The sequence below is a fragment of the Pinus tabuliformis genome, chromosome 4_1, assembly GCF_031772625.1.
Source record: "Pinus tabuliformis cultivar Carrire ecotype Pingquan chromosome 4_1, CPIR1, whole genome shotgun sequence".
In the NCBI taxonomy this organism is placed as follows: domain Eukaryota; kingdom Viridiplantae; phylum Streptophyta; class Pinopsida; order Pinales; family Pinaceae; genus Pinus; species Pinus tabuliformis.
The window spans coordinates 201195271-201219401 of record NC_142303.1 but is presented as its reverse complement, the minus strand read 5'-3'; the positions used below and the strand labels follow the sequence as shown (position 1 = coordinate 201219401).

General features: G+C 37.1%; 1 pseudogene across 1 annotated transcript; it reads left to right on the top strand.

Annotated features, from left to right (window-relative positions):
- The first annotated feature begins 4694 nt into the window (after positions 1 to 4694).
- On the top strand, positions 4695 to 8416 carry LOC149174917 (N-terminal acetyltransferase A complex catalytic subunit NAA10 pseudogene; annotated as a pseudogene). Its single transcript, XR_016257953.1, has 3 exons — positions 4695 to 5213; positions 5320 to 5570; positions 6588 to 8416. The product of XR_016257953.1 is annotated as an N-terminal acetyltransferase A complex catalytic subunit NAA10 pseudogene (transcript).
- The last annotated feature ends 15715 nt before the right edge of the window (positions 8417 to 24131 follow it).

Here is a 24131-nt window from a genome sequence, read left to right as displayed (position 1 = left end):
ATCAAGTAATGATATGTTGAAGACATACTGAGAAAAAATTGTTATAGGGATATGCGCAGCACCATCAGGCATTTGCGTAGCACATTCAGGCATTTGCGTAGCACCAGCTTGCAGGAGGAATTTGGAGGCCTTCCCATGCTTCAAATTCAGAACTTGATAGCTCATTAGAAATATTTTAGTGTCTAGTTTTCATATGACTATTCAAGAAGGTGATTTGGAAACTTGATCATGGAGAAAAATGGTATTTCCCAAGACTACTCCGATATGCACAACACCTACTTAAAAATAATGGCAGAAAGTGATTTTTTGACTTGTTTTTGAGCATTTTCTCCCAATCTGTCAAGTAATAAACTTGAAAAAGTGGATAGCTAACATGTAGGAGTGCTTAGCTATCCAAGCATATAATTTTTTTGGCATTTTGATGGTTGAGGAAAAAGTGGAGTGCCTAGGTGTTGCGCATATAGTTGCCTCTGAGTTTTAAAACAGGCTGAAAACCATCAAAAATTTCAAAATGACAAAAAGTTCTCAAAATTGCCAAGTGAAGCCATCATATGATATGTCATTTCATGAGAGAAGCCTCAGCAAGTATATCAAAATTTTCTTTTTCCTTTTGGCTTGTTAGGGTTTCCTTGAGCTTTTTCTTCAAATGTTTAATTATGACTTGGGATACCTTGTTTCTTGTGTAGTAATGCATAGCCATATGACTTTGCAAGTTATTGTCTCTCCTTGCCTTCTTGAGGAGCTTCTCTAGGTGGTCATTAACCTTGTCAAGCCAATATACTCTGTCTGCATTGGACTCTCTAGTGCTTAAGTCATCTATAACGATTTGACCTTTGGGTGGAGAAACTTCTTTTTGTAGCTCAAGGGCTCTCTTGAAGGTTCTTGTTATTGGTCTCCCTTGTGTGCTTTGATTTCCTTTTCCTTTTGAAACATCCAACTAAACCACTGATTTTCCCTTTAGATCCACTTTCTTCAAATAGGTTGTATGTTTGTTTTGGATCATTTGGTTTACTTTCAATTTCATGTTTTCTTGTTGTAAGCTTGCTATTAAAGCATTTGTCTCGGTCAACTTGTCTTCCAAACTTTTGATCTCAGCCTCCTTATCCCTTATGATTTTCTTTGCAACTCTATCCTCATGGCCTTTCTCCACATCTATCACATTGGTACCTGGATGAGTGAATTTCTCATGTTGTGGGGATGATCTTTGTTCACCTACTATAGACTTGGCCCTTTCAATAATCATTGGAGCAAACACAAGCCTTTCACCTCTGGAGTAAGTCTTAGTCACTTCTGCCCTATAATTCCTCTTGGTAGGTCTACTTGAAGAAGCAACTTCTTGTTGTACTGGTGAGTTTGGAGGTGTTAATTCATCACTAGATATAGCTAGAGAATATGGAGGAAAAGTTGAATTTGAAAAGCCCACGGGGGCTTCACCAGGGGAGCAATAACATACCACGTGGGTTCATATTGGGGGATATTTATTGAGGAAAAAATGGCATAATATAATGGGGGATATATATGGGGTAGAGGATTTTTATATTGGCAGGTATAAAAAATGGAGCCTAAAGTTAATGAAAAAATATAAAGGGGTATAAAATAATTTAATGAAAAAATGGATACCTACAATATCTAGTGAAAGTAGGGGTTTTAAATTGGGAAGGTATATTGGGTTCATATTGGTAGGGGTTAAATAATGTGATTTTTAGAGTCATTTTCCAATATGTAGTCAAATTAAGGGTATTGTTTAATATGCCACAAACACACGTGATATGTCAGAGGTTCATTGAGTGAAGCACTTGTGGAAAAGCCATCCCAAGACAAATTTACATGTGATAATTGATGACAAACTAGAACTTTCACCAAGCATGATGAAATAGACTAGTATGATGATTTTCTCCCAGCTTATGTACCTTCTCTATAATTTTTATTAGGCTCTTGTACAGATAGTAAGACAAGTTGAGTTGTTGAACACCGGTGAAATGCATCAAAAGCCTCATATGGTATTGATACATCCTTGAATACCTGCCCTCACATGTAAAATACTTCATGATCAATTTCATGAGAGGGGCATATCTTTCCAGCAAATGTTTGAATGGAAAACACATGTTTTGGAGTTGTCTTATATGGTGCTTTTAGGTACATCTTGTAATTGTGAAGGTCAATGTCTCTTTTCTTGAACCAAATTTCTCCGGTGTTTGGAATACCTATGGATGTGGAGATGATTTGCCTTAAAACAATGAATTCAACTCCCTCTATAGTCACTTTATTCCTTCTTAATTTGGCGGCAAAAGCAATGGTCAATTGATCATGAAACTTCAGTTGCTGAATTCTTTGGCAAAAGGTAAGATAACCAACATCTTCAAATGATTTTTTGATGAAAGGAGATGACAAGATCTCTTGAGTTGAGGTAGGTTCATATCTAATGACACACCCTCCTCTATGTCTCTTTTGTTTAGAGGTTTCATATTCCATGATAACACCTAACTCTAAAGGAGAGAAACTAGGATTTCACTTGTAGGAAAACAAGGGATTTTGAGAACTTGAGGAAATTAGGGAAATGAAAGGGACAAGGAACTAGAAAAATTCTGGGAAATTTTGGGGGGATAGTGAGGGATTTTAGGGAGATAAGGAAGGTGGAATTTTATAATTTGGGTGAGGGGAATGGTTTCAAAGAAGAGAAACACCGCCCAAGGTTAGGAAAGTGTGCTCTGGCTAGGGTTTATATGAAAATGATGGAATTTGAGGAGGATTTTGATAGAGGGTGTTTGGGAATGGGTGATTGGGATATGAGAAGGTTATAAGCATCAAGATACAAGTTTTAACAACAATTTGACCATGGAAATCATGAAATATTAAAAATTGTTTTCAAAACCCTAGGAGAGGAAAATGAAAGATAGCAACACAATTAAGAGAATTAATAGATTACATGAGCTTCATGAGAGGCCACCAACCTATATTTACTGCAACACACCTTGAATTTGATGGAAGAAATCACTGCAAAGAATTTTGCAACCTTTGGATGAAAACGCAACAATTGTCAAGATTTGTGTAGCACAACCTGAGGATTTCCACAGCACAGAAAGGGAACTTGACTTTGGCATGCAAAAATTGATCTCTATCTCACAAATTCAACTTGATTGTGTCGAGTGGTGTCTTGGAAAATGGAATGATCAAATGGAGAGTGAGTGAGACTCTTTTATAACTTATGGAAATCGATTTTTCACATACAAGTGGTAGTGGACCCACCATCACTTTTATAAATTGATTTTGACATTTTGCAGCTTCATGACTTTATGAAAGTATTTCATTAAAAATGAAATAAAAACATGATTTAAAAATTTAATTTCCAACTTAACCTTTACCACTCATTTATAAAATGGATTTCAATGGTGAAATGGCAAGTTTTCAAAAATTAATCTTATGACCTAGTGGTGACTTAGCATGGGCTTATTAGATGAATTATGACCATAATGACTATGGGACTCTTCTAACAGTGATTTCACTTGACCAAGATGGTATTATTTGACCATGGAACTGAAAGGAGTAGTAAAGACTGACCTTCCTAACTGGTGACCAAATTTTTATTGAAAAGCTATTTGAAACTATAAAAAATTGACCTGAAACCCTAATAAAAAACTTTGTAAGAGCACATTTGATCACTGGTGACAGACATGACTGATAGGCACTAACACAATCTAAACTAATCGTACATCAGGCATCAATATATACAACATAAGATGCAACAAAATATTGACGAAGAAGCCTATAGATGAAAAGAGCATTGTATGTAAAATGTTTGAAAGGGAAAATGATTGATTCATTTGAGGCATAACATCCCTACTCAATAAGGTGATTAAAAAGGATTTTCCAAAAAGTTGAGCAATGCACCTCATTTTTCCCATATTCTTGGGGGAGATAAAAACAATTCCATGAACTACAATATAATCGTTATCAACCTAGTGTTTTCCATGTTGATTGTAGGAATTACAAATAAACAAATGAAAAGGGCAAGTGACACATAACCAAATAGGCTTAAACATTAAAGACAAAGCTTTTTTGTTGTTTTGTCGAGTCCAAAAAATGTCTTTAACATTGTCTCAAAGGATAAACAATATGAGAAGTTGATGGAAATGAGGCATCCCAATAGTTGGAGGACAATAGTAGACAAATTACATAAGTAAATGCTAAAATCAAATTGTATAAAGGAATTCATAAAGTTTCAATAATAGCATTAGGGTGAAATGTGGTTGCACCCTCTTCTACACAATGTTTAGATTTTTATGCCGACAGGCATCTTTCACTGCGGCCTTGGGGTGGGAAAACCCTATTCACCCTGCCCAATATCAAGCCTTAATTTTTGTCGTCCTCATCTGAATTATAAATTTCCACGTGGTAGTAAATAATGATCCTTCATTTTTTTTGTCCTCCTCCCAATTATAAATTTCCACGTGGTATTAAATAGTGATTGCATCCGCCCATCACGTCTCTGCCAGATTCGCAAGCAGTGGAAAATGGGGGAGAATTCTAGGCGGTGTTTTTCATGGCTCAACCCGTCGTTACGTGACCAAAAAACAACCATATGACTATCGTGTTAATGTTGACTTCATAGGTTGTTGCGAACTAGACCGCCTCACCACCGAAGGATTTGCCACGAATCTTGTTCTCACAAGCGCACATGTTATCAGTAGGTTAAGTTCATTTTCTCAGGATTGAAATCGCCAAGGGGTTTCAAACTGTTATTGAATTTGGAGGATTTGGGATGAAATTGGTTTAATTAGCACAAATTGAGTAGAATTAGGTCTGATTTAGGCTTTTCAGTATGCCTGCTTTGAAGATATTTTGAGGGCGCGGGGTTTGAAGAAATTGTTGTTATGTTTTTCATGCAGTGTTTCCACACAATCTCCATGGTGGAATGGATGTCTAGATTGTTACCATTTTCAAATCCACTGTTATACTATAATGAATCTTGTTATAATCACCATAAATTTATTTTGATGATCAATTTATGATAAAAAAATTCTATGTCCTGCAGGGTTCTCTGGACAATTTCACATTTAGTTGGTTGTATGTTAGCGCTCTGCTTTGCAACATCAAGGTTTTGGCCTTAGGCCAAGGATTCCCATACCCTACTTAGTTTATCACTTCCTCAAATGATTGAGGAGCTCACCATTCCTACCATGTATGATTTCAGGCATGTTCGAGCCGACTGGGAGGTAATATTCACTTGAAATTGCAGTATATTTCCTCCTTACCATTTTCTCTTTGCATTCCATGTTTTTTTTAATGCCATTCTTTATCTGTTGATTTTATTTTATGCAGGTAGGGTTTTTGAGGTTCTATTTTTCTTCATTCTCATTATTTCCTCATTCACATGAACGTGCACCCACGACTTCGGTTTTGTAGCCATGACAGACTATTCAACAGCTAACGGAGGGACCAGAAGTCTAATTTTGGCAATGATGCGGTAGAGTGAAAATTATGGGCAATGACCCATAAGATATTCAAACTCTGAAATACAGGGTTAACCTATTCATTTGAATTTATATTTGTGTCAGGAGATGGGATAACAGGTATCCATCTTCAATGGTAACTCTTGCGAGTGTAATTTCCCCTGACAATAAGCAATTTCCATCGATTTCCCTACAATGTCTTTAATACATCATGTACATCCTCTGTTTCTGTGGAAGGAAACCCTAATGATCTAGAGAAATATGTAGGCACCTTTATGTTAATTCTTGCCATTAATGCACTTCTTGACAACGAAGGGCTTGATTTTCATTCCTTAATATAAGAATTCACCCCATGTTCTATATTCTTGATAACTCCCTACATTCCTTGGTTCCTAAACAAATACAAGAAACATTAGGGAAAATATTTCTATTTGGTCTCTATTGCAGTTGCAATCTGAGATTCTGAACCAATTCATGTTCATCATTATTTATATCCTCTAGGCTGCATGCTTGCTTTTTTTATTAATGCGATGCTTATTAAACAATATTTTTTCTTGATCTTCAATTGGAATAACACCTGCTCTATTTAGTTGGAAATGTTTTCATTTTTGCATCTGGAATATGTTAAAGATAACAATTCTAAGAAACTACAAATATTCTTGCTAAGCATGCTGAGATCAAACTATTTTTACATTTTGAATGACTTGGTCTTCAATTGAAATAGAAGTGTGGGCTTTACAACCACATGGAATCTTGTGAAACTGCTTGGTGCTTGCTACAAATTATCTGTTTTCATGCATTTTGATTTTAATGAGATATAAGGAACATAATATTGAGCTTTGTGCGTATATCTCGCTAGATGCATTCGGGTCTATAGAAAGTTGATTGTGAGAGTGAGTATTTCAGGATTGAACTTATGATTAATACTATTCATGAACAATTTGGTCAATGTGCTTCTTCATAAAGGAAGCATCTGTGTGAGAACAAAATGATTTTAGAGTGGTTTCAAGGTGTTTTTATCTGACTAATTCTCTGTTAACATTAGTGAAATGAAATCGATCTCTTATTTTCTAAACATTTTGTTTTATTTAATAGATTTTTAAAGTTTGATTTATATTTTGGGGTTAATGCTGCTAGGGTGTACCATATCCTTCACTCCCAAGACACAACAAACCAAGACGTGTTGACCTATACTATTCCAGCTGGTGCATTCAAGCAGGTATTTTCTATTGCATTCTTTGGTGATTTTTCTGCAACAAATTTTGTTTATAGTCTTTAATTGTCAGATCCCTGTACTTACATATTTTGTTGTTTAAATTTTCCTTTATATTTTGATAGTGGAATCAAGGAAAGGAGATGGACAATTTTCTGCCTGTGAGGTGATCCTATTTCATCATGAAGACATGGGAATCCCATGGGAGATTGCAAAGATTGGAGTCTGCCAAGGAATGTGGGGAGCTGTCAAGAATATAGAACGTGGGGTGAATGCCTATATTAAGGAATGGAAATCAAGTCCTCCATTGTCAATAAGTGCATTAATGGAAAGAATTAACACAAAGGTGCCTACAGATTTCTCCAAATCATTAGGGTTTCCTTCCACAGAAACAAAGGATGTACATGATGTATCAAAGACATTGTAGGGAAATGGATGGAAATTGCTCATTGTCGGGAGAAATTACCCTCGCAACAGTTACCATTGAAGATGGATACCTGTTATCCCAGCTCCTGACACAGATATAAATTCAAATGAAGAGGTTAACCTTGTATTTCAGAGTTTGAATGTCTTGTGATCGAAAACATCTCTGTCAAAAATATCCAAGGAAAAACTAAGCGAAGAGGAGAAAGAAGATTTACTTGTACCAAAGGCACATTTTGAACCTTTCACTCAAACCCCTTCATTATCTGCAAGATCAAGATTTGGATTTGAGATCTCACCTTCCACATACTGAACTTGCCATTTATCAAAGAAAGTGCTTACTTTGGATGTTGTTTCTACCTCACATTGATGAATATTCGTTGCTTTCTCATCTCTATAGATGTTAGGTGGGCCTCAAGAGCCTCTTAGGGTAGAGTGAAACAAACTTCTAGGAGAAAAAAATTGATAAGGTTTCCGCCCATTCACAGATTCAGAATAAAACCTACAAAAATTTGAGAACTTGCCAATAAAGGGAAAGTAACAGGGAGGGTTTAAGTAGTCTATTATATTCTAGGGTTTAAACATTGTCAGTTGTAGACATGGTTTTCATTCTCGTAGCTACTATGGAAGACTTGCTTTCCATGTAGACATGTAATATGATGTGCCTGCCAAAGAATACCAAATGAAGTATTATTTCTACCATATCCTCTCATGGTCGCAACTTGTCTATGTGATCGAGGATTACAATAAGAATATGGGTTATGTTCCCACAAAAATGGATGAGGATTCCATCGAATGCCATGGCCATATAACTTCTTTGGTCGTGTTGCGCATGCACAGGAAACTGGGCCTCGCAACGAAGCTCGTGATGGTGACCCAGAAGGTTGAGTATGTTTCTCTCCATATTTGCAAGAGCAACCGAGTAGCATTCAATTTGTATACCCATACTCTAGGCTATAAAATCAATGATATAAAGGCTAAGTACTATGCCAATGGTGAGGATCCCTATGACATGTGCAAATAATTGAAAGTGAAGTCAGAAAGCATCATCATTCTGGGGTGTGTTGCGGTGGACATGGAGACGAGAAATCGTAGGCTGGAGAGGTTACACAAAGCAAGGAATGAACCTTAGAGTTTCTTTTCAGATTTGCAGGTTGCTCTCTATACTTGGGCTGCAAATGATAATAGTATGTCTGTATTTTCATCATGCGTTTTTTCATTTTCATTTATGGTTGGAAGAGTTTCGACTATATTCATGAGCTATAAATATTTAGCTGTTGACACTACAAAATGTTTTAGGTGGTTGTGATCAATGAAAATCAATTTTATTATTTGCTCTAAAAAATAAAAATAAAAATAAAATAAAAAATATTGTCATTGATTTCTGAAATGTGAAATACCCAATTGTGCATTTAGATATACCTGTACCATTGTTGATTTTTGAAATGTGAAATACCATTATAATCTGATTTAATTATATTTTTTGTTATGTTGTACTCTTTCTAGCTCACAATGAAATCCATTTGTGGCTTTCTTTGTGGCACATGTTGGAAAGTTGGAAACTTTATTTTGTTTATTTTCAGATATTGGTTGCAAACTTGTAGTCCACAATAAATTTTATTTTGTGTTTGTTTGATTTATTCCTCCCTTGTATGTGTGGTGGGCTAGATTTACATTTTTATGAACTTCATTAAAATATGATTTGAATTTGTCATTGGTGGAATTCAAGCACTTCTTCTGCAATTCGATGCAGTGCTTACTCTTTTGTGGTGCTTACCCTTTGGTTGTGTATTGAGATGGATTCCAGATTGTTCTTGGCTTATATATGTGATGATGAATGCCTCACATCATGGACCTTGAAGGATATAACTAATTGCTTTTCTAGGAAGAAAAAAAAAGTGTATGTGTTCGATCCTTCTTCCACACCCTAATTGTGCACTCCCATCATTCTACGAACCTTTGTTCAATGGCAAACATAGTTGGAAATAAACTCGAAATATATCCATTTGCAAACTAAGTTGTTCACAAGCGAAGAATCTAGTATCATCATGCCTTTTTTCACTTTCCAAAATAGTTACCTGTCTGCTTTAGTTTTGCTATGATGTATTTCTATATGAAATTCTCCCCATTTTATAATAATTATTTTATTTTATATTTTTCTATGATTTATTTCTATATTTGATTCTCCCCATTCTCAGTTCTCAACAGCTAGAGGAGGGACCAACGATTCTTCCCATTTTATGTGATTCTCCCTTTCTTCGATTGGGAAAATGGAAATTTTTACTATTTGCTTCTTCCATTTTTTGGAGGTGTGAAGTAGGAAATTCTTCATGTTTGTTTTTGTGAAATGACAGTCACTGTAATTTCATACATGATTATAAACCCATGATGTTAGCTTGTTCAAATGCGATACTAGCACCAAAGATAATAATGCAATCCAAATTTCTATTTGGGGAGGAAAAAAACTTTGATATTCATGAGATGTACATATGTGTTCCAATTCTTACCCTTCAAAGGCATCTGTGAGCATCTACATAAAAGAAAATTTGAAACTGCGGGAAGATGAAATTTTGAGACGATAGAAACTCTAGCTCTCTGTTGGTGGGTTTCCTTTGCCTAAGATCTCAAATATGCTTAATGTTATGAAATCCTTTATAGACCTCTTGAATTTGATAGTATCCACTAATTATATGGATGTGGACTAACTGCAATCTATAGGTAACCAAGTAGTTATGGATTTGAATTACACAAGTAATCATGTTGCAAAGTGTTTTAGATGCCCGTAATCTAGGTAATTTAGGTATCATGGATAGAGGTTTCATGAAGAGTTTGTTTTGAAAAGAAAGGTTGAATAGTCATTGAGATTATATTCCCGAGTTACTACATGGATTGGTCTTATACCCTCCTTAGAGTTGATTTCTTTTGTACCTATCTTGAGGAATGCTCAACTTGATAAACTTGTTAGAGTTCGAGTTTTTTATTTTAATGTTGTTTTGTTCATTAATTTTCTTTTCTAATCACCATGCATTCTAATTTTGGGCCAAGAGCATATAATTGGATCATTTCTTTGATCTGATCATTGTTGTTTCCAGTGGTTACCTATGTATTGTTTTCATTTTTCTTTATTACTTTTTTCCAAAGCAAGCATGCTCACTTCGTTCTTGCAAACATTTGGTTTGTATCAACTTGCAAAACTTTGGTGTGCAATTGATTTGAACTTAAATAGGAGCACAACAACTTATAAATATAATCATAAATACAGATATGCAATAGAAAAAAACTTCATTTCATTAATACAAAAATGTTGAACTATGCTTACAAACATAATGGAAATAAGATAGCTCGGGCAATGGTAGCTTATCTCTGAGAAGAGATGTGGCAACTACATGCCTCTGAACTATGTTACAATGAGGCTCAAAATCCTATTTATTATTGAGAAACAATGGAAAACCCTAAACATCAAAAAACCTAACCCTAGGAGATGAAGTGCCAAAACTGTGGGCCCTGTTTAGTTAAATTGGTACATCAGCTTCTCGAGGTCGTAACTTTGGCATATGATCTCCATTTGGCTATCATAATACCTCTTTTAGAAGATTTTGAAGAGAAGGTTGAAAACAAACTAACAAGCAAGATTGGGACATTTTCGGTCTCTTTGTTTTCCCTAAAACCGTTGTTTAGGGCCTCAAAACAGCTCTAGAAGTTCACAACCCGAAAAATTGCCAAAAGTAGTAGACTTTTCTACAATTAAGGAAACCGAAAAAATGAAAGAGATAGCGTTGGGGGTCCAAGTGGAATAGGTGGGTGGCCACCAATATCCACCTAGATCATTCCTCCCCCCTTAGGAATCAATGGTCCCCATTGCATTGAGTGCCTACATGAGATGGGGAAACTTCTGGTGAACTTGGTCCCTAGTGAGCCACTTTCCTTGGTGAAGGAGCTGGCCAGCTTTGACAATGCAATATAGTTGGATTTAATGTACTTCCCAACATCCTTACGAAGTTTCGGCCAATAAAAATACTTCTGCAATATCGCCATTGTTTCTCTACTCTGAAATGTCCAGCGACCCGACTGTAGTGTGCCTCCCAAATCATCTTGGCACGCTCGCTTTAAGGAACACAGATGTGTCCCAGGTGGCATAACAGTGCATCCTGAAGGTAAAAATTTGGAACTTGCTTCTCTTCCGAGAGTGCCTAGTATGTGCTGCCAAATTATAGATCGCTCTTATAAAGATGTGGCCACCTTGATGTCTTGAGCCCACAGGAGTCGAGCATAGTGATTAGTGCCATGACCGGTGGTAGGCTGAGGCAATAAGCGACATTATTGGTGTTGGCCTTCTTATACTTAATGTTCAAATGGAACTGTTACAGGTAGGTGGACCATTTCTGAAAGCAGTCGTTCTGCAACTTCCCTTGTGTCTATATGAACTGTAGAGGTTGGCGGTCTGTATGGATGACCATTTCCTTCCCCAGAATGTAATGCTTCCATTGATGGCAAGCCTGCACAATAATACATTTCTTTGTCGTAAGTGGGGTACTTTTGGAATGTGTCTGAAACTATCTCACTATGGTAAGCCATTTAATGCCCATGCTGAGTAATAACTGCACCAATAGCATAGTCAGAGGCATCTATCTCAATCTTAAATGGGTGATGCAAGTTTGGTAATGTGAGCACTGGTGCAAAACAGAGGCAATTCTTCAACTCGGAGAACACTTGATGTTTGGGTTTTAGACCAATTTTTTTTTTCTTTTGCTCCCCCCATGGTGAATTGAATTAAAGGCCAAGTGATATGAGAGAACCCCAACATGAACCTATGGTAGAAGTTGGCAAGACCCAAAAAGTTGCGGAGCTCTGTTAGAGTGGTTGGGGCTAGTCAATCCCGAATGACTTGTATCTTGGATGGGTCCACATGTACACCCTACTCATCAATTATGTACCCAAGATATTGAATTTGGGTCAGGCCAAAGGTGTATTTCTCCAAGTTAGCACACATCTTATGTTGTCGCATGGTTTGAAGGACATGCCGACTATGGTGGAGGTGCTCGTTCCAACTCTGGCTAAAGATCATGATGTCATCTAAATACACCACCACGAATGCATTAGTGAAGAGTCACAAGATGTCATTCATCAATCTCATGAAGGTTGCAAGGGAGTTCGTTAATCTGAACGACATGACCAACCATTCGAAAAGAACCTCCTTAGATTTGGAGGTAGTATTCGACAGATCAGAGAGTTCGACAAGAACATAGTGATAACCTAAATTCAAGTCAATCTTGCTGAAATATTTGGCCCCCTTAAGCTGGTCAATAAGGTCATCAATCCACATGATTGGGTACCTATTCTGAACAGTGATCTTGTTCAACGCTTGGTAGTCAATACAGAGCCTCTGCGTCCCATCCTTCTTATATACCAATACAATCGGGCTAGCACAGGGTGATGATCTTGGCCTGATTTTCCCTTTCTACAATAGTTCCTGAATCTACCTCATGATCTCATCGTTCTCTAGAACAGATCCTGGATAGATCGGCCCACTGGCCAACGGTGCACCCGGGGTCAAATCGATGGAGTGCTTGACCTGACAGTGTAGAGGTACCCCTGTAGGTGAGGCTAAAATATCGCTATACTCCTCCAAAACCTTGTCCATCTGTTGTTACTGTGCATAGGAGCCATGCCGGGAAGCCGTGGCCACAACCTTCTTCTTGCCCTAAGGACGAATCATAAGGAAAAAAAAATTATTGGTGTGGGAAATGATCTTGCAGCATTTCTTTGCAGTGATAAAAAAGATGGCTGTAGAGGGGGCTACCTCCAGTATCCAGTACAACTTGTTGGATAAGGTAATAATCAGAGAGTGAGTGATCTGAAATGATCATAGACTAAAACTGATGTAGAATTGATTAGCCATTAATGAATTGAATGTTAGCTGAAAGTGCGGAAATCGAAGAAAACTTATTGAGAAGAAGACTTTACAACAATTGATTAAACATAAATAAGATGCATAACAGAAGTGAAAATAGTAAAAACATAGTGATACGAGATAGTAAAGTTTATTACGGAGTTCATCCCTGATGGACTACGTCTCTGGGTTCGCTTTCAAGATGGGCGACCACTTTATTAGGATTGAAACCAAAGAGTTTGATTACATAGAGAATAGACCATACTGAATGTGCATGCAGGCACTTTTGATCACTGTCAAAAGGAACCTCTTTGAACCAGCTTTCCAACGTCTGTCACGATTACCAATTCCGACTCTGGATGCTCCTGTTACAGTGAAAGCAAAACTGCCTATGACCTCCAGAATCTGCATACAAAAACCAAAACCACTCTAATCTCTTCAACGGAAAAAAAATGCCTCTTATAGGCCTGTAGTTTCATCAAAATCTCCTCTTGCCTAAATTTGGCATGAACATGTTGTAATCTCGGTCGATTTGAGTCTCGATCTACTTGTTCAATGCCACATAGGATGGCTTCTAGGTCATCAAATTAATAGTTTTAACAAAACTTCAACAAAAACCCCATTTTGAACCATATAATAAAATTTATCCACTGGCGGTTGGGTGACCAAGCGGAGGAGGTTGACCACCCACATGTGAATGGGGCAGTCTAACCGTGGTCTGACATCTGGCAGATATCCCGATAGTTGTGATCGACGGTTCCGGTAGTAGCGTTCACATGCAACAACTATCTGACAGTTTAGCCATGGTTTGCTCTGCCACTGTTACATTAGCTCTATAGTTACACTAAACTCTAATGGCTAATATAGGCCCGTTCACATGTCAGTCCACTGTGGTTTAGAACCCTGGAAGTTAACATACCCTGATGGTTAACACTTGACCCTGTCACATGTTATAACCCGCGGTTTCATATCCATTACGATTAAGTGCTAACTCTGCCAATTTTCCACCATAACTGTATACCAATCACATGTCCCCATTGCGGTCAGGCTGCCTGTGTGGTTAGGCTGCAGCGATTTAGGATTGTGTTAAGTTTTATTTGTTTTTTTTTATAATTTTTTTAACATATATGCAAAGGCCGAGGGTTTTTTGCAATAGTTTTATAGTTTTACAATGTATAGGTTGATAGGTTTAGGTATTAGGTATTTTATGTGTAATATTTTTCAAATAGTTTGTAATGTGGTGAAATTCGATAGGTTTAGACTTAATTTGTATGGTTCATTAGGTATAGGTTTTCGGGTTAGGATTATGTGTATTAGATTTTTAGGATTACATTTTTTTGTTGTTAAAAACCTATGTAGAACACATTGTCACAATGTGACATAAAACCAAAAGCATATCGTCAACACAAGTGACATTTGCGACGAAAACCTGATGACGAACCATATCGAACCTCTTCAATGGATGACACACCCATGTCGACGATCAACCTGTGAGTGGATGACAAAACCCAAATCTTGCGAGGCAAACTATAAACACATGTCGACAACCAAATCCTGGCGGAACTGACGAAAACCACATGTCGACAGCCAGGTACAAAACCATATCAACTGAACACCATGAAAAACCATAAACATTACGTGAAAAACCTGATCCATAACTGACACTGTTGAAACTGACAACAACACGGAACTTAATGTTGATGATAAACATGTGCAACTAATCTTCTAAGATCCTCCTGGATCAATCCTCTCCACTTGAAAGCTTTTGGATCACAAAATTTTGACTAAAGAAATAGTTGATGAGGGTAGAGCTCCCTCACTTTCCACCTTGACCTGATGATGTACCAATACATTCGATCAATCAACTGCAAGTGATGACCCTGATGATGTTGACCATGGCACATTTTGAGTCGGTGATCTGTTCCATCCATCTGTAATATGAACAACTTGCGACGATGGTCATACAACCTGTTATGAACATGGAAATTGAATTCTTTCCATGAAGAACCATGAGTTATTGATTCATAATCATCTTCGAAAACAGACTCTACAGGATATTGTTCAATACCAATGACATGTATTAACAATCTATTTTTCAGAATAATAGAGACAATCAAAGATATTTTTGACAACAAAACAGCTACTTGATTTGACATACTTTCTTGCTTCCTGTTTACTAAGTGAACTTGTTTCAATGAACCCATCAAACTATAATTTGAAAAATGTTGCAACTTAGTTTGTCTTTGGAAGTATTGAATTAGTTGTTGATTTTTTTGAAACACTTTTTCTTCATTCATTAAATGATGTTTCCATTTATCAATGATTTTCCCTGATGCATAAGTTTCCCTTAGATACTTTGACACTGCTTTAGAAAAGGCTTTGATATGAAAACAAATAGGTTTCCTCTCCACTTGAAAATAGGTTTCCAAACTATTTGAAACATGAAATTGTGACACAATACAAGAGAAATTGAACACTGACTTTCCCCAATACTGACTTGTACACTTGTAACTGTTAATTTCCAAACTTGGACTGAATTGATTCATTCTGACATTAGGAAGAGGAGCTTTAGGCAAAAACTGTAATTCATGTTGTATTCCATGATTATGAATAAGATGTTTGGTTTTACATAGAACTGAAATAGTTTCTATCTCTTTAATCAAACCATCTTTAAGTTGAGTCTCATAATCTAAACAAATTTCATGTTGATTGTTATGCTGTTCCTTTACAAACATGATTACAAATCTCTTATTTGAACTTATTAATCGCTTCATCTCATTAGCAACAACTAAATTCAAGTGATTTTTACTTTCATGTGCCCTGATAATAAACTCAACCCCATCTTTCTTAAGGTGATATTTATGCTCTCTCCTGTAAAACACTGCATCATGGTCACAAAGATAATGACTTCCTAAGGCAACTCCACATATGTCTACTGGAACCACATCTAATTCCACTTCATCAATGTAATTAGTTGTAATGGAAAATCTTAATCGACACTGTTTGGTGACTTTTATCTGAGTTGATTTATTTAGCCATCCTAATGGGTAAGGTCTTGGATGATTCCATGTTTCCAAACCCAAACTTTTAACTAAATATTCAGAGATTAAATTCGTTTTTGATCCACTGTCAAACATTATATTTGTATGCTTAGAAGTTGTCCTTATGTTAAACAATTCAACTCTTTTATCCTCATTTGAAGGATTTATGTTTGATGAAGATGCAATAGTTTTTGAACTTGAACCAGTGTCAAAAGTTTTACCTATCGTAACCATAACAGTTATCCTCCTTTCATCACCTGAATCTAAACCTAGATCTTGTTTGACCACTGCAATTACCTTCTTTTCATCCTTCTCCTTAAGGAACTTTTCGGTCTTAAGTTCTGGATGAATTTTCTAATACTTAGATTCATCATGACTGATTCTCTAGCAATGAGAACAAGTAGGTCTTTCCTTCAGAGCTATTACTAATTTATTTCTCTTCGAATTGTTCTTTCCCTTACTATCATTGGAATCTTTGAATTCCAACTCTTTGGATGACTGTGATGAAAACTTGAATGGTCTACCACCTTATTCAATATGTATGGCCTGAACACACACTTCATCAAAATCATTAGGATTAAACATCAATAAAGTATGCTGCAAATATGAATGTAAACTTCCTATGTATTTTAATAAAGTTTCAGGTGTATCCAATGAAATACCAAGCACCAATGATTTCTTTCTGAACTCCTAAGTAAACTCCTGAACACTCTGCTCTTTACCTTGCCTCAGATGCTGCCAATCAATAACAACTTGTTGCATGTATCCTAAAGGATAGAATTGTTTCCTAAGAGCTTGTAAAAACTTAGACCATGAAGAGATGACTTTTCTTTTACACTTTACATCTATTTGAGTTTTACTTTCCCACCAAATTAAACTTGTTCCCCCCATTCTAAGTGTAGCTAACTGAATTTTAGTTTTATCAACAGAAGTGTTCTGAATATGACAATACACTTCTAACTACTTAATCCAGTTCTCTAGCTTTTCAGGATTCATTTTGCCATCATAAATAGGTAGCTCAAATTTTATATCCAGTTACAAAAGAGATGTTTTCTTAGGATTCTTTTATGTTTCAGATTCTGCACTGGAATAATAATAATAAGATGATGATGATGGAGATGACGGAGGTAAAGGTGGTTTATCATCCTTCCCTTTACCTTTTTCCTTCTTCGATGTCTTTGAAGAAGAAGTTGCATCTCTTGCCTTCTTGTCTTTGTACAGTTCTCCCAACATCTGCTGCATAGTCAAGAATGCTTGCTGAAAATTTTCATCACTCATCTTAGCTTCAATGTTTGCACCTGCATAAGATCTTGTCATTGTCGACTTATGAACAATTCGTCGCTTTCCAATCTCTGGATCAATTTTCTCAACGATTCCTTCTCCTCGTTGCAACTTTGACCTAGTTAACATTAAATGGAAAATTCTACAAACACACCCTACTCTGATACCAAATTATATGATTTGAAATGATCATAGACTAAAACTAATCTAGAAATGATTAACCATTAATGAATTTAATGTTAGCTAAAAGTGCGGAAATCGAAGAAAATTGCTTGAGAAGAAGACTTTATGACAACTGATTAAAAATAAATAAGATGCATAACAAAAGTGAAAATAGTAAAAACACAGTGATACCAGACATCAAAGTTGATTACAGAGTTTGTCCCTAATGGACTACGTCTCCGCATCCGCTTTCAAGATGGGCGACCACTCTATTAGGATTGAAACCAAAGAGTTCAATTACACAGATAATAGACCACATTGAATATGCACATAGGCACTTCTGATCACTGTTAAAAGGAAGCTCTCTAAACCATATTTCCAATGCCTATCATGGTTCCCAATTCTGACTCTGAATGCTCCTGTTACACTGAAAACAAAATTGCCTATGACCTCCAAAATCTGCATACAAAAACCAAAACCACTCTAATCTCTTCCATGGAAAAAAATTGCCTCTTATAGGCCTGCAAGTACATCAAAACCTCCTCTAGCCTAAATTTGGCATGAACATGTTGCAATCTGGGTCGATCCGAGTCTCAATCTAGTTGTTCAATGCCACATAGAATGGCTTCTAGGTCATCGAATTAATAGTTTTAACAAAACTTCAACAAAATATCCATTTTGAGCCATATAATAAAATTTATCCGCTGGCGGCTTGCTAACCGGGTGGAGGAGGTTGACCACCCACATGTGAATGGGGCAGTTTAACCATGGTCTGACATCTGGCGGCTATCCCAATGGTTGCAGTCGACAGTTCCGGTAGCAACATTCACATGCAACAACTGTCCGATGGTTTCTCCACAGTTATGTTAGCTCTGCGATTACACTAAACTCTAACGGCTAATCCAAGCCTATTCACATGTGACTCCACTACGGTTTAGAACCCTGGAGGTTAACATACCCCGATGGTTAACACTTGACCCTGTCACATGTTATAACCCGTGGTTCCATATCCATTACGGTTAAGTGCTAACTCCGCCAATTTGCCACCATAACTGTATACCAATCACATGTCCCCGCTGCTGTCAAGCTGCCTACGCAGTTAGGCTGCAACGGTTTAGGATTGTCTTAAGTTTTATTTGTTTTTTTAATAATGTTTTTAACATATATGCAAAGGTCAAGGGTTATTTGCAATAGTTTTATAGTTTTACAATGTATAGGTTGATAAGTTTAGGTATTAGGTCTTTTATGTGTAATATTTAACACAGTTTGTAATGTGGTGAAATTATGTAGGTTTAGACTTAGGTTGTATGGTTCATTAGGTATAGGTTTTAGGTTTCAGATTATGTGTATTAAGTTTTTAGGATTACATTATTTTGTTGTTAAAAACCTATGTACAACACATTGTCACAATGTGACATAAAACCAAATGCATATCGTCAACAAAAGCGACATTTGTGACGACAACCTAACGACAAACCATATCGAACCTCTACAACATATGACACACCCATGTTGATGATCAACTTGCTAGTGGATGACAAAACCCAAATCCTATGAGGCAAATGACAAACACATGTTGACGACCAAATCCTGGTGGAACTGATGATAACCACATGTCAATAGCCACGTACAAAACCATATCAACTCAACACCATGAAAAACCATAAACATTACCTGAACAACCTGATCCATAACCAACACTGTTGGGATGGGGTCCCCTCAGTCAATTTTGGGGGGAAATCCCAAGTTTTGGGGCAAAAAGCCCAAGTTTTGATGTGCAAAAGATAAAGTCTCTACAAATTGTGGTCGCTGAGCACGTAGATAACTAAAGAGTCAAAGAGGGTTTTTACCCTCTTTTATGTAAGTTAAATCAACTTTTTGTAGATCTACCCATGGTCCGTGAACCATGGTATTGTATAAATAGGTGTGCCTTAGAGAGTCTAAGGCAGTAGTAGATGATGAAGAGGAATGTAATGGGTCAATAGAAGGAATATCATAAAAGTATTAGAGTAGAAGAAAGGCTCTGCAGCTGTGTGCATAGAGGCCTAGAGTAGAGTCTGCAACTGAGTGCGCGGACCCCTGCAGCTGAGTGTGTAGGGAGGTCTTGAGTTTGTAAGCTGAGTTGAATATTAATAAAGAAGATTGTTGCAGAAATTCCTGTGTTTCATCTATTTACTTATGTTATGTATGAATGCGCTTTATGTTGTGATAAATGATGGGTTTATGAACTAATTTTGTATTGATGCAACTTTTCTTGATCTATATTGTTATATGAACACAATTGATGCTAACAGTTTTTGCGAAGATTATATCCTTGTATGTTAAAGTTATCGAATACTTAAGCATATATGAGTAAACATTCGGTTAGGAAGAATCTTTAATATGCGTAATTAGTTGATTAGCCTGTTCAGGGTTCGTGGAAGACAATCAGAGACCTTTGCGGGGGTCTAGAGGCTGATTAAAGGGAGTTATATTGATAAGCCATAAAGCCTTATCGATCTGCGCAAAGGTAGATTTAGGGCATAAAACAACATCACGTTGATCTCTGGGTGTGGAAACTTGGTTCCAGCATCCCCCCATACTACTTCGGGTGAGACATCAGTGCGCACTCCGCATATTGATGCCAAAAGGGCCAGTAGTGTAGGGATTTAAGGAATTTAGACTTCTGTGATCCATAACATTGTCTGGATAATCTTCGGCAAAATCACATAATCAATCTTTTGTCGACGCGTTTCGAACCAACCAGTGTGGTTCATCGTCAGGACAAGTTGAAGAACTGATCTGGCTTAGCTTGATTAAATAGAGTGTGCAGAGACTCCAACGGCTATATTGCAACGGCTAATTTTGACCTGAGGATCAAAGTCAAACCCTTGATTTCTATTAATAGAAGCATATAATTAATTATTATTAGTTAATTGAGTAATAAATTTAGTGTTTAAATATAATGGTCATTATATCATCATATTTATTAACTAACCTATATTTATTATTATCCCCAAATTATTTAAATATAATTAAATATTATTAAATTACTATTATTCTTAGAATTTAGTTACAATAGGTAAGTGTGTATTAATTTAATAATAACTGTTTAAATCAAAGGGTCCAAAGGAAACTAGATATATTGGTCATTAATAAATTATGGTAGACTAAATATAAAGGTCATTAATAAATTAAATCTTCAAATAACCTAAATTTATTATTATTTAAATATAATAAATAGTATTAAATTACTATTATTCGTATAATATAGTTACAATAGGTAACTAGATTAAATCATTTTTATTAATTAATTATAATAAGTTCATACAATCATTTATGTTTATTAAATAATCTATATTTACTTAATAATTTTAATCTTATAAATAGTATTTTAGTTAAAACATTATTATGTAAATACCATAATTAAAGTACATGTTTATCTAACTTAGTAATTTATATACAATCAATATTTACTAAAATTTTATTACTTACAAGGTTTTAAAAAGGGTTTATTTTAATTAAATATATATGAATTCAGTTAAAGGAAATAACTAGGTTAAAAACAATGCAAAGAATCTAATCTAATTTTAAATTACCCCCTGGGATAGGATTAAAACCATAATAGGCCCGAAACTACTTAATACCATATTACTACCTCCTGCATTCCAAGACACACCCGCCAAAAACAGAATTTGAGGAGAGGGAAGACAGAAACCCTAAGACCTAACCAAAGGGGAATGAGGAGGCTAGGAAGACAAGGCTGGGACCCAGCAACTGCTAATCTTCCAGCCATCATCCCTATTAAGATTGTTCGGCCTTTTCTCAATCTCCAGGGCCTCTCTAAATTTGCGATGGTGAAACTGCACAACTTTGGCAATGACTTGAGAATCCTCTATACAAACATGATGCATAGTCTTCCCCGCACGTTCAGCTAGGGTTGAGGACTTGGTTCTACCATGTCTTAAGTCAGCCGAATGCTCGCTAATTCGTTGATTGATAGAGCGACCAGTTTCACCAATATAAGGGGTCCCACAGGAACAGGGAATGACATAGACGCCCTTCATGTCCTTAGGGTCAATAGGGTCTTTCACAGACCTGAGGGAGCTACGGATCGTGCGGAGAGGTCTAAAAGTTGTAGGTACATCGTACCTTCTCAGAACCCTCGCAATCCTATCTGTGGTCCCTTGGATGTAAGGAAGGTTCACACCCATGATATGGTCTTTAGGGACCCTTGGCTCCTTTTTAGCCTTGAGGAAGGCTTTTCGACCTAGGTGCCTATTGTAACCATTCTTCTCGAAAACATCTAAGAGATGAGCCTTCTCCGCTTCCAGGCTCTCCTCATCCGAAATTCTTACAGCACGTGTGGCAAGCGTGCTAAGAACCCCTAACTTCTGAGCGGGGAAATGATGCGAAGATGCATGCAAATATTGTTCAGTATGCGTCTTCTTTCTAAACACCTGATGAGAAAAGGAACCATCCACCTTCTTAGAGATGAGAACATCCAAGAAAGGAAGACAACCATTATCTTCTTTTTCCATCGTGAATTTAATGGCGGTGGACTGGTTATTGAGGTGACCGAAGAAACGCTCCAGCTCATCAGGACCATGAGACCAGACAACACCAGTGTCATCAACGAATCTTTTCCAAAGATTCGGTAAGAGACGAGAGGAGGCCAAAGCCTTAGACTCAAAATCCTCCATGAAGAGATTAGCGACGACAGGGGACAAGGGGGAGCCCATGGCAACTCCGCAAGTCTGTTCATAGAATTCTCCCTCGAAGCTGAAAAAGGTGGAGGTAAGGCAAAGCTCAACCAACTTCGCCGTATCAGGGTCAGTTAGCTTGTTAATTACCTTCATGGCCTCATTGATAGGAATACAAGTATAAAGAGAGACCACGTCGAAACTTACCAGAATGTCCTTGGGCTCAAGCTTAATTCTCTTAAGATCCTCAATAAAAGAAGCTGAGTCTTTGACAAAGGACTCAGTCTGCCCAACCAAGGGTCTCAACTTTACGGCGAGGAACTTGGCCAGGAGGTAAGTCAGACAGATTATCCAGACAGTGTAGGGATTTGTTTGGCGCAACTAACTTTGAACCTGGGTCAGAACCCACTAAGCCAACAAATTGTTCTGTTGTCGGGACCAGTATCTGCATAAAGAGATGTGCGATGTCACATCACTAGAATCCAACAAAGAAATAAATTGAGAAGTGGTTGGATAGAAATATCCACGAATTCGTGGCACGAGAAAATAGAAATCTGCACCTGACAAAAGAACAATGGTTGGACAGATATCTATACATAGAGATACACAAAATTTTCTTCTGCACCTTCTCGATCGAACTATACGAGTGGTTCACTAAATTTGAAAACGACCAAAGGAGGTGGAGACTTGACGATCCAATAGTATGGACCCAAGAGCTAGTGCAGAGATTGGAAGCTTCTAAAGATAAGATCGCATGCACTATTGACCATTGGCTCGATAGATTAATAGGAAGATGATCTGGATTTAAACAGGAATGTAAAAAATTATAGATATAACCATACATATAGAGATGTATCAGAAATAATACTTTATTTCATTACTGTAAAATACTAAAATATGCTTACAAACATAAATGGAAATAAACTAGCTAGGGCAATGGTAGCTTATCTCTCAGAAGAGATGTGGCGGATACATGCCTCTAAATTGTGTTACAATGAGGCTCGAAGGCCTATTTATTATTGAGAAACAATGGAAAACCCTAACATCCAAAAACCTAACCCTAGAAGATGAAACGCCAAACTGTGGGCCCCATTTGGATAAATTGGTACATCAACTTCCCGGGGTCATAACTTTGGCATATGATATCTGTTTGACACGCACAATATCTCGATAGAAAGATCTATCTGAGAAATACAACTTTGGGAAGAGCAACATTGGTCCACAGACCCATGTTGCTCCCAGTTTTCCCAAAAATCGTCGTTTATGGCCTCAAAATGGCTCCAAAAGTTCAGGACCCGAAAAACTACTAAACATAGTTAACTGTGCTACAATTAAAGAAAATGAAAATCTGAAAGAAACAATGGTGGGGGTCCAAGTGGGCTTGGCGGGTTGCCAGCAATATCCACCTAGATCATTCCTCCCCCCTTAGGAAGTAATGGTCCCCATTGCGTTGAGTTCGTCCATGAGATGAGGAAACTTCTGCTGAACTTGGTCCCTGGTAAACTACTTGCCCTGGTGAAGGAGTTGGTCTGCTTTGACAACTCGATATAGTTGGATATTCTGTTGGTGGGTGTGCTTGATCTGTGTGTCCATGATCCAATCGGTTTCAGCTTGTTCCATCCAATCTAGATTTAACTTTGTGGGTGTGAGTTGTTCTGCAATGTCGGATGTGTCTAGTAATGGTGGACAGTATGACCGAACGCGATCCACATTGAACAATGGGTGCAGGCCAAGGAATGGGGGAATGTTGAGCTTAAATGCATTGTCTCCCATAGAATTGGTAATGGTTTAAGGACCATAGCAGAGTGGTCTGAATTTCTGATAGGCTCCGGTAAGGCATTCCATTTGCAAATGCAACTAGACTTTGTGGCCCACCTGAAACTTGAGTGGCACATGATGTTGATCATGTTGCTGCTTGTACTTGGCATTTGATTTCTCCAGAATGTTGTGGACCCACTGGGGAATATGTTGGATGTGCTCAATGAATTT